Here is an 11,499-nt window from a genome sequence, read left to right as displayed (position 1 = left end):
GACGGGAGCGTCAGCGCTGATCTCTGTGATCATTCCTCTGTCTTAACTTAGATTAAAGGAGCTAAAAGTTAGAAACTGTTTGTGAGTCGTTACTTTAAGAGTCTTTAGATAGAGTGGTGACTGTTTCCGAGGTCCAAGGACCAGTGGAGCTCCAAGACGTCTGACCGCCAACAGGGTGCGGTAACGCGGACACTGTGGATGTGACTACATGTAATAGATGTGTATACATGTATTATAATAGATGTGTATTGTCGGAGTTGTCCTTCTAAACTCCTGCGTGTTCGTTTATTTGGTCAAAGCATCTTAATTCTGCTCGAGAAAAAATTTAACTTAAATGTCTAAGAAAGCAAAACATGGACTAGAGGTTGAAGCTGATTCACCCGGCCGGGGAAGAGAGGTGCTGCGGGGAAGAGAGGTGCTGCGGGGAAGAGAGGTGCTGCGGGGAAGAGAGGTGCTGCGGGGAAGAGAGGTGCTGCGGGGAAGAGAGGTGCTGTCTCTGTATAGTCAGGAACACTTTTGCTCTTCTCTCCCCTGCACAGTTCTTTTATTGAACACACACATACCAGGGAATATTCATTTCACATTTGTTGTGCAGCACCTTATCAGTTTCTCACACATTCTTTGGCTGCAGACAGTTTCTCATACATTCTTTTGCTGAAGGTCAGTTTCGAGGCATCTTCTATTGATGAAACTGACACATGCACTCACACCCTTTAGTGCCTGTTTTTTTCAAGTTCACAAATAATACATATTGTTCTGCACAGTTAACTTTCTAAGCGCTACAGGTTCAGACTAATTCCACACTGTTATGAACATAAGATCACATTACACTTTGTTATATATAACATTCCCCCTTTTGAAGTCTGTTAAGACTTCACTAAAAGAATACAAAAAGTAAACGTCTATACCAGAAGCCTAAGCACAGCGGACTCGAATTAAATTCTCAACACCCCTTCAGGCTCCTCGTCGTCATCAGGGATAGCCAACAAAGGCATCATATGAGGGGGTGTGGTTGCCTTGCCTTCAATAGTTGCAGTAATAAAGCGCACAATCAAAGATCTAATACATGGTACACAACAACATCCACACGTCACCATAATAGCAACAAATACTGCTATGGAAATAAACAAAGACATGATTAAACCTGACCACTGTCCAAACATACCAATCATCCAATCCTCAAATGGGTTATCAATACCTGAATGTTCATGCATGGTGGCGGATAGCGTTTTGAGGCCTGCTAAGGCTTTTGACACTGATCCGTCTGGTGCTGTATTGTTTGGAATAAATGTGCAACACATATCACCAAACATTGAACATACGCCCCCCTTTTCTGCTAGAAGCATATCCAGCACCATTCTATTTTGTACTGACATAAGGGAAGTAGGTCCTGTTTGATCAGCGAGTCCGTCAACTGCATCTCAAGTTAAGTTCGCGTGGCGTAGGATATTGTAATGAATATAATTGATGCAGTCGACATTCTTGTTAGGGGTCACAGGGAAAAGGGCAGCAATAATTGGTATATTCTCAAATCCTGCAGAAATTTGGTCAGCCAATTTATATTCATTTGGTACTCCCCTAGGGACACCTATAGCATCTATATAGGTGGGGGAGCCCTGACTTAAATCAAATCGACCAGTGCTTCGTTTCATAATATGCCGGGTGAGAGCTGTTTGTTGGGCATGTTTAGTGGGTAGACGTTTAAGGTCCTTACCTAAAAGAATAAGGGGAGCCTGTAATCTCACCATTGCACACACCCTATGGTATTATTAGGAATGTTGGTAAGTAATCTATGTCCACCACAGTAATAATAGAGTCCAGATCTGGCCCAAGGACCAATAACACTACCTGGTGTAGTAATATTACACCAATCTGACGGGATCGGTCCTACATTAAATTTGGGCGAGATTGATGTAAAGTTAAAATATGTATACGTGCCATTACCTTTATTGGGTGAGAATGGTCCTGTTTTGGTATTGTTAGGGATAGGAGGGTAGATGCTGGCTAAGGTGGTGCAGTTAGCTGGAGATGCCTCGGTGGTCAGCTTAAGCATGCAATTATAACCCCAAGTGTCCTCTGGGTACAGAGGAGCAGGGTCGGTAGTTAAATGTGGTCTTGCCGCCGCGCATGCCACACAATCTGATTTATTTTGTTCTTTGGCAGTCCGAGCGATCCATTGGATCCAGAGGTTATCTTCAGCATATCCTGTCGCCATTTGAATGATTTCTAAGGGTTTTAAAGTGGAATAATCTATTTTAACTACTCTCGGGTCGGTTGGAGGTTCCACAGTGGGTTTTACTTCCAGCAGAGGACTGTGTGGAAGAGGTGCCCAGGGTGGATTGCATGGTTTGCGTTTTCCAATTGATTTTGATTATTTCTTGTGCATCTGGCCCTGATTGCCAAACCCCTAGTGTCAGATAGTCATTGCTTGGGGTCCCGTATTGGCAATTAATACCTTTTAGAGAGAGAAGGAGGGGATTTACTCCCTTCCCTCCTTTTGTGAATCCTAACGCGTTCCGTTGGATACCAACCTTTCCTTGGATGTCAAAAGGGACATATTCTTCAGTGGGGTTCCACCCTGGCTCAGACCAGCCGGCCACATAACTCCAACTGCTGCATAGAGTTCCTGTCCCATCGGGGTTACTCATTTTGCACTGGTTCGATGCCTGTTGGTTCATGCATACATAAACCTCATACCCTCTCCAGGCTATTTGGTTGCCCCCGCATTTAATGACGTCGCACAGGTCAAATTGAAACGTGGTGGTATCCCCATATGTGTAGTTTAATTCCAACCCCCCATAATATTTGAGACACGCGTCTGGACGCGGAGAGGGGCTGCGTTTCGAAACCTTGTTTTCAGCATGTCTGGAAAGGAAGTTCACACAACAATCCAAAAATCAATGTAACAATAGAAAAGGAAATAATGCATGAACCTCCCAAAATCCAACCCATATGGGGTAGGGTTTTTGCCTTTTGGCTCATACTTTCATCAAAGTACTTAATACAAATCCTGGAATATACTATGAACAAACAAACCCTGTAAATAGAAAGATGGAAAGTTTTTTTTTTTTTTAGTTCAGTTCTGTTCTGGGTGGGAGAGCAGCTACAACCACCCTGTGAGAGGGAAGCTCAATCACTTCCGCCTCTTCTGCTGTATGCTGTCCTGGTCTTCAACTCACAGGTGTAGACTGACCTGGAGCCTGAGATTCATAACAGGGGATTATTCTGCCCCTATGTGGGTATGAATAATTTTGCAGATTGTTGAACCCAAGGTATAGACTAACCTATGTCATGATATGACATCCTTGGACTTGGTTTGTGTTTTGTGTTAACTTTTGTTTAGTTCTGTTTCCCTGTGTTGTTAATCAGTTCCACCTGTCCCCTCTGCCTCCCTGCCAGCTTGTCACACCTGTTCTTAGTTCCTGTGATTACCTGCCTTTGTTTTCTCCTTGTATATTAGTTGGTCGGTGTTCTTTGTTCTCCGCTGGTTCCTCCGTCACTATTCCTCGTTCACTTCCCCTGTTTATGTTCAGTTTTGCTACATTAGAGAACTATGTACACATGTAAGTTTTTAGCTCGACTCATGTTTGTACTTGCTGGATTAGGTGACGTTTTGGAGACCTTTAATTAAAGAGAAGTCTTCCTCTCATCATGCGGCTGCCAAGCTCTTATCTGCACTTTGGTCCGATCCAAACCAAGAACGTGATAACCTATGGGTATGATGACTTCTCCTCACCCCTAGGGGATTATTCTGCCCCTTGTGTAGGGTGAGGAGGTGGCTCTTCTCTTGTCGTGTTCTCTCTCAAGTTTTCCTGGACTTTCATGAGAGACCTCTGTGGATTCTCGGCTGCGGTGCACTGACTCCAATGGTACCAGGTGTCTCCTTTACCTTTGAGCCTCACCGCGTGTGAAGTCCTCTCGGTGACCTGGAATGGACCGGTCCACCTTGGTTCAGACTACTTCTGTTTGATGACCTTCAGAAGGACCCACTCTGCTTCTGACGTGGAGTTCTGGTCCCCAGACGGTTGGGATGGGACTTGTTTGGAGAATGCTGCAACAAAACTGTGGAGAGATCTTTAATAATCACGGTGAGACATGGACAGTTCACATTCATTTAGGAAAGGTAGTCTGGTTCGGGGACCTGGAAATGGTCTCCCTGTGTGTAGTTCGTGTGGAGTTAGACCATGCCTCTGATTTACAGAACTTCTTACTGACATTAAGGCTAATGGTAAGGCTGTGACCCAATTCATTTTGGTCTGTGCACAGATTTTAGCCAATTTGGTTTTGAGTATTTGATTAATCCTCTCCACCTTACCCTGGGACTGTGGATGGTATACTGTCCCAAAAGAATGTTTGAGCCCCAAAAACTTTTCCACTTCTTTCAGCTCTTCATTTTTAAAGTGTGTGCCATTGTCTAATCTGATTTTGGCTGGGAAACCGTGTCTGGGGATGTAATGGTTGATCAGACACTTTACCATTGCTTTGCTGTCCTCCTTTTTTGTAGGCCATGCTTCTGGCCATCCTGTGAATGCATCCACACATACCAACAGATATTTGAATCCATTCACTCTCTCAGTCATATCTGTATAGTCGATGATTTCTTTCCCTGCAATAGGATCCACTGGGAATTTCCCTGGCGCTGGCTTCAAGGTAGTTTTGACATTGAACTGTCTGCAAATTTCACATGAGTTTATCCAATGCACTGCCATTGGTTTTAAATAAGGATGCCACCAATGTTCGAGATTTTTCAGCATCTGTGTGGTTCCTATATGCCCCATGCCATGGGCTTCCTCCAGGGCTGCTGTAGTGAGCCCTGGCGGCAGGATTGGACATCCGTCTGGACTCCTCCAAAGTCCATTTTGGTCGTCCCGAGCAGGCACAGAGTTCAGGCGGGCGACCAGGAGGTCGTCCCGAGCAGGCACAGAGTTCAGGCGGGCGACCAGGAGGTCGTCCCGAGCAGGCACAGAGTTCAGACGGGCGACCAGGAGGTCGTCCCGAGCAGGCACAGAGTTCAGGCGGGCGACCAGGAGGTCGTCCCGAGCAGGCACAGAGTTCAGGTGGGCAACCAGGCCTGCACCAAAGACGTGGAGGCCGACTGAGCAGAGTAGAGGACCTCCCAGACGCTCTGTGAAACTCCAGAGGCGTGGAGCTTGGCGCACCCTCAGAGGCAGAAGCTGAGGCATCGACCGGACCCTCAGTGGCGTGAGCAGAAGCGTCGGCCGGACCCTCAGTGGCGTGAGCAGAAGCGTCGGCCTGACCCTCAGTGGCGTGAGCAGAAGCGTCGGCCTGACCCTCAGTGGCGTGAGCAGAAGCGTCGGCCTGACCCTCAGTGGCGTGAGCAGAAGCGTCGGCCTGACCCTCAGTGGCGTGAGCAGAAGCGTCGGCCTGACCCTCAGTGGCGTGAGCAGAAGCGCCGGCCTGACCCTCAGTGGCGCGAGCAGAAGCGTCGGCCTGACCCTCAGTGGCGCGAGCAGAAGCGTCGGCCTGACCCTCAGTGGCGCGAGCAGGAGCTGAGGCGTCGCCCTGACCCTCAGTGACGTGAGCAGGAGCTGAGGCGTCGCCCTGACCCTCAGTGACGTGAGCAGGAGCTGAGGCGTCGGCCTGACCCTCAGTGACGTGAGCAGGAGCTGAGGCGTCGCCCGGACCCTCAGTGACGTGAGCAGAAGCGTCGGCCGGACCCTCAGTGGCGTGAGCAGAAGCGTCGGCCTGACCCTCAGTGGCGTGAGCAGAAGCGTCGACCTGACCCTCAGTGGCGTGAGCAGAAGCGTCGGCCTGACCCTCAGTGGCGTGAGCAGAAGCGTCGGCCTGACCCTCAGTGACGTGAGCAGGAGCTGAGGCGTCGCCCTGACCCTCAGTGACGTGAGCAGGAGCTGAGGCGTCGCCCTGACCCTCAGTGACGTGAGCAGGAGCTGAGGCGTCGGCCTGACCCTCAGTGACGTGAGCAGGAGCTGAGGCGTCGCCCGGACCCTCAGTGACGTGAGCAGAGGCTGAAGCAGAGCCTGGCGAACCCTCATCTCTGGGTTCAAAGGCCAGAACGAGGACAAAACGTTCCTTAAATCTGTCAGGAACAGGGTCCAGCGGCACTTCCTCCTCAAACCCCTCGTCGCAGGGTTCAGAAGCCAGAATGATGACTAGTTGCTCCTTGAACCCTTCCGGAACAGGGTCCAGCGACGCTTCCTCCTCGAACCCCTCGTCGCAGGGTTCTGAAGCCAGAACAAGGACCAGTTCCTCACTGAACCCCTGCAGGCTAGGAACAGGAGCTGAGGCGTCGCCGGGGCCCCCGATGACTTGAACCGGGGCGTCCCTTTTACGACTTCCTCTGCGACGTGTGTCTGGCCTGGAGTCAGGCTGTGGTGTGTGTGGCCTGGAATTGGATTTCATATATTCTGCAATACTCAGTGTCAGCGTTTGCTTCTGTATTCATCACAATATTAATGTCTTTAAAGTCAAACGCAGAGAAAACAAAACAACTGTCTGAAACAAGTGAAGACCGACATGCAATTATGAAATCCGAGTTGTAGCTGTAATACTTTTCTCCTCCACCAGAAGGCACTCGTATGGGAGCTAGTCCACAGAAACACTATCTGTGGGCATTTGGCGGTTGTAATGTCATTAAATACAGAAAAATAAATCTTGTATGCTGTGTTTGCTGTTATTTTTCTATGAACAATTACTAGAAAGGTTTTTAATCTATGAGTTGACATGCATTAAGGACTGAATAAGAACCTTAAAATAGTAAAATGAAAAATCCATTATCACTGTTACTGCCTGTATTTCTTTCTTATTCTTCTTTAGTAAATGTCAAAGATCTAGAGGGTAGTTTTTTAGTGTCAGTTGACAGTTTTAGACATTAATTTCTCATGCATGTAAAAAAAAAACCATACATTTCAGTCCATCATTTTCCTTTTATAGAACATTTCTGTTAACTTTTTGTTGATTTATGAAGTGAAACAAAAATGAATATAATACAACTGAATCACCAAGACGCTTACAAAATGATTAGTGTTTTTTTGTTTTTAAAAGGCCATTTCAGTGCTATATGTAGCTTATACACTACCTTAGATTGAGTCATGCAGAAAGCTGCAAAAAGGCTGAAGCTAAACTGAATTGTTCTGCACTGACAGTCGTTTTCACATAAAGAATAGAAGGTTTCACAACTTGTTTTAAGGGATATAAGATAAATGCTTGGAACAAAGGTTTCACCAGTTTAAGTGTCCTACGTTTTCATTTAAAGTTAGTTCAAGATAGCCAAAAATCATTGTTTTTCTTCATTTACAACTGTTAATATAGTCTTTTACCGAACAATAAATTACTGTCAAACTTTAAAAGTTCTATGTCTTCTAGAAAAATGCGTGAAACCATTAACTAACAGGAAACTCTTACCTTTTTATGGCTAAAATAGGCTGAGAACAGACAAACATTTTGAGGTTTAGGTGTTAAGATAGATGACAACTGCCTAAAAGTGTCACATTTTGCATGTTAGACAGCAATAAGGCCTAAGTGTGGATAGTTAAACTGAACCAAAAATGCGTTTAATCAGATTCATTAACAGACAAGTACCTTTTGACATACGGACAGTTTGGTTTTAAGAGAATACAAAGTTAGATTAGAATGCACATGATGGTCATAAATGCAGCAAAATACAAACAAAATAAAAAAATATACAAGGAAGCAAATGCTTAACATTGCTGGAGATAAATAGGATATTGCTGTACTCAGATACTTCAAAAATGAACTAAACTGTATGCAGAGAAAATAGAGTAATCCTGGAAATAATCTTGTGATTATGTATTACCCCATATAGGAATTATGGGTGTAGGAACAACATCAAGAATCATGTTAATGAGTTTAATGTGAAACATTTCTATTGTAAAACTAAAACAAAAAACATGGACACTGCTGCATTTTTTATATATCCTTTATTTTTATTAAACAAAATCTCAGTAAAAACTCTTTATGAAATAGAAAGATTTCCCTGTCAGTAGTTCGCTGGCAGCTGCGAGGCCATCCGGGCTCCATCATCTCATCTCCAACAGTCCTCCTGGTTGTGACTTTCACCACAGCTACGCACCAGTTTCTCTTTAAAATTCACATCAAAAATCAAAGACTTTTCTACTAAATTCATGGAGGGTATACGCTGAAGTTCTCCAAGTGAACAACTTATAAAATGACAGTAAGTCAGAAAAGAAAAATGTCTCCAATTCTAGTAAATCACATCAGCTGATTGCATTGGAGTGGGCAACAGCTCCGCTCTGGTCTCTTTGAGTATCATTGTTCCCTTCTATTGAATTATCACCTAAAGAACATGTTAACAAACTCAATCTCTAGCTCACAGCGGGAGATTGTTGACAGTACAAAGTGTCAAAACTACAATGAAAACAGTGATGTTTGTTAGAAAAAAAAAAGGCCCAAAACCGAGTAGTGAGTAGGTGCACCGTGCACGCTGAGACACCTCTGGCAGTGTTCTCAAATATTATTTTCTTTATCATTAAAAATGAAAAAAAAAAAAAAAGGCTACATGATTGTCACAAAATAAAAATCTCTTTGGCATAGGACACCCACCCAGAAGCATAAACACACACACACACACACACACACTCACATGCACACACTTCTAATGTTTTTTTTTTAAAACAAAAACTTAAAAGCTGTCATTACTAAAAATCAAATTCATTTCTATAAAACACAAAGTTGAGCCCTGTTAAGATTATGAGTCCCATACTTGACAATAATTGCATATTTTACAGCAGGTGGAGAGCAGGAGCAGTTATCTCTACTGGTGAATGTATTCTCATCTTCTCTCTATCATTCAATCCCACTCCAGGCCCTCTGCCTCCTCTTCCTCTCTTTCTACATCCTGTGAGGCAGCAGAAAGGAGAACATGATGAGAAAACGATTCATTTACATATCAGCAGGAAACTTAAGCTCAGTGAATATGTTGTCCATGTTAACGCAAATTAATAATGACAATGCCATAGCTGCCTGAAGATACTGTTGAAGTGGATTCACCATGTTAATCTGACAACAACATGCCTTCATTATGTTAATAATTTACAGCATATTTAAACCCTCTGTTTATTTTGTTAGGTACACCTGTTCAGGTGCTTGCTAACACAAATAATAGAACACCCAAACACATCCTAGCATCTTAATGTATTTAGGTCTCCAGACATGGTGAAGACAACTTGCAGAAGATGCTGACCATGTCCATCCTTTTATGACCACAGTGTAAAAACAGGATAGTTTTTGAAGTCTGAAAGCCTGCCTCATCTCAAACTGGTTTCTTGAATTTGACAATGTGTTCTGTGTACTGCAGAGGCCTCCGCACCCACCAGATCTCAACGTAACCGAGCACTTTTCAGATGTGGTGGAACTGGGGATTTTCATAACGGCTGCATAGCCAACAAATCTGCAGCTGTGTGACGCCTTCATGTTACTGTCTGATGAACGTTTTCAAGATTTTGCTGAATTCATGCTGTGATACATTAGAGCGGTTCTGAATGTAAAAAAGGAGGTCCAACCTGGTTGTAGCTTATTGTGCCGAACAAAGTGGCTGTTGAGTTGATATTTCCCCACACTTTGTCCATTCGTAGAGCTTCATAATACAGGTCCTTCTCAAAAAATTAGCATATTGTGATAAAGTTCATTATTTTCCATAATGTCATGATGAAAATTTAACATTCATATATTTTAGATTCATTGCACACTAACTGAAATATTTCAGGTCTTTTATTGTCTTAATACAGATGATTTTGGCATACAGCTCATGAAAACCCAAAATTCCTATCTCACAAAATTAGCATATTTCATCCGACCAATAAAAGAAAAGTGTTTTTAATACAAAAAACGTCAACCTTCAAATAATCATGTACAGTTATGCACTCAATACTTGGTCAGGGAATCCTTTTGCAGAAATGACTGCTTCAATGCGGCGTGGCATGGAGGCAATCAGCCTGTGGCACTGCTGAGGTCTTATGGAGGCCCAGGATGCTTCGATAGCGGCCTTTAGCTCATCCAGAGTGTTGGGTCTTGAGTCTCTCAACGTTCTCTTCACAATATCCCACAGATTCTCTATGGGGTTCAGGTCAGGAGAGTTGGCAGGCCAATTGAGCACAGTGATACCATGGTCAGTAAACCATTTACCAGTGGTTTTGGCACTGTGAGCAGGTGCCAGGTCGTGCTGAAAAATGAAATCTTCATCTCCATAAAGCTTTTCAGCAGATGGAAGCATGAAGTGCTCCAAAATCTCCTGATAGCTAGCTGCATTGACCCTGCCCTTGATAAAACACAGTGGACCAACACCAGCAGCTGACACGGCACCCCAGTCCATCACTGACTGTGGGTACTTGACACTGGACTTCTGGCATTTTGGCATTTCCTTCTCCCCAGTCTTCCTCCAGACTCTGGCACCTTGATTTCCGAATGACATGCAGAATTTGCTTTCATCTGAAAAAAGTACTTTGGACCACTGAGCAACAGTCCAGTGCTGCTTCTCTGTAGCCCAGGTCAGGCGCTTCTGCCGCTGTTTCTGGTTCAAAAGTGGCTTGACTTGGGGAATGCGGCACCTGTAGCCCATTTCCTGCACACGCCTGTACACGGTGGCTCTGGATGTTTCTACTCCAGACTCAGTCCACTGCTTCCGCAGGTCCCCCAAGGTCTGGAATCGGCCCTTCTCCACAATCTTCCTCAGGGTCCGGTCACCTCTTCTCGTTGTGCAGCGTTTTCTGCCACACATTTTCCTTCCCACAGACTTCCCACTGAGGTGCCTTGATACAGCACTCTGGGAACAGCCTATTCGTTCAGAAATTTCTTTCTGTGTCTTACCCTCTTGCTTGAGGGTGTCAATAGTGGCCTTCTGGACAGCAGTCAGGTCGGCAGTCTTACCCATGATTGGGGTTTTGAGTGATGAACCAGGCTGGGAGTTTTAAAGGCCTCAGGAATCTTTTGCAGGTGTTTAGAGTTAACTCGTTGATTCAGATGATTAGGTTCATAGCTCGTTTAGAGACCCTTTTAATGATATGCTAATTTTGTGAGATAGGAATTTTGGGTTTTCATGAGCTGTATGCCAAAATCATCCGTATTAAGACAATAAAAGACCTGAAATATTTCAGTTAGTGTGCAATGAATCTAAAATATATGAATGTTAAATTTTCATCATGACATTATGGAAAATAATGAACTTTATCACAATATGCTAATATTTTGAGAAGGACCTGTATATTAAATCTCAGTCGTCATCCCAGTGTCAACGTTTGCAATACCGCAATTATGAATAACTGCATACATGCAGTATTGACATCAAATGACTTGTTACCATTCACATTAACCATGCTGATAATACATTGGGCCCTTTAGTGCCCCTTGATGCCAACACTGGTTCTATATATCAGTGGGAAATGTGCTAAAGCCCATTTGGGGGGAAAGAAGAGACGACAAAAAGGTTAAGCTTAATCAATATCGGCATCGCATTATTCCACAATGTCACAATTACATCTTTTG

The 11,499-nt window shown here is 44.3% G+C and overlaps 1 protein-coding gene across 2 annotated transcripts in view; it reads right to left on the bottom strand.

Annotated features, from left to right (window-relative positions):
* Positions 1-7,902: 7,902 nt before the first annotated feature.
* Positions 7,903-11,499, bottom strand: part of jupa (junction plakoglobin a) — a 30,793-nt gene continuing 27,196 nt past the window's right edge. For both annotated transcript variants that reach the window (XM_047365860.1, XM_047365857.1), the window contains exon 16: positions 7,903-8,857. The gene's annotated coding sequence lies outside the window, so the exon portion shown is untranslated. The remainder of the gene's footprint in view (positions 8,858-11,499) is intronic.

Source organism: Girardinichthys multiradiatus, chromosome 5, assembly GCF_021462225.1.
Source record: "Girardinichthys multiradiatus isolate DD_20200921_A chromosome 5, DD_fGirMul_XY1, whole genome shotgun sequence".
Lineage (NCBI taxonomy): Eukaryota > Metazoa > Chordata > Actinopteri > Cyprinodontiformes > Goodeidae > Girardinichthys > Girardinichthys multiradiatus.
This window is presented reverse-complemented; position numbering and strand designations above follow the sequence as displayed.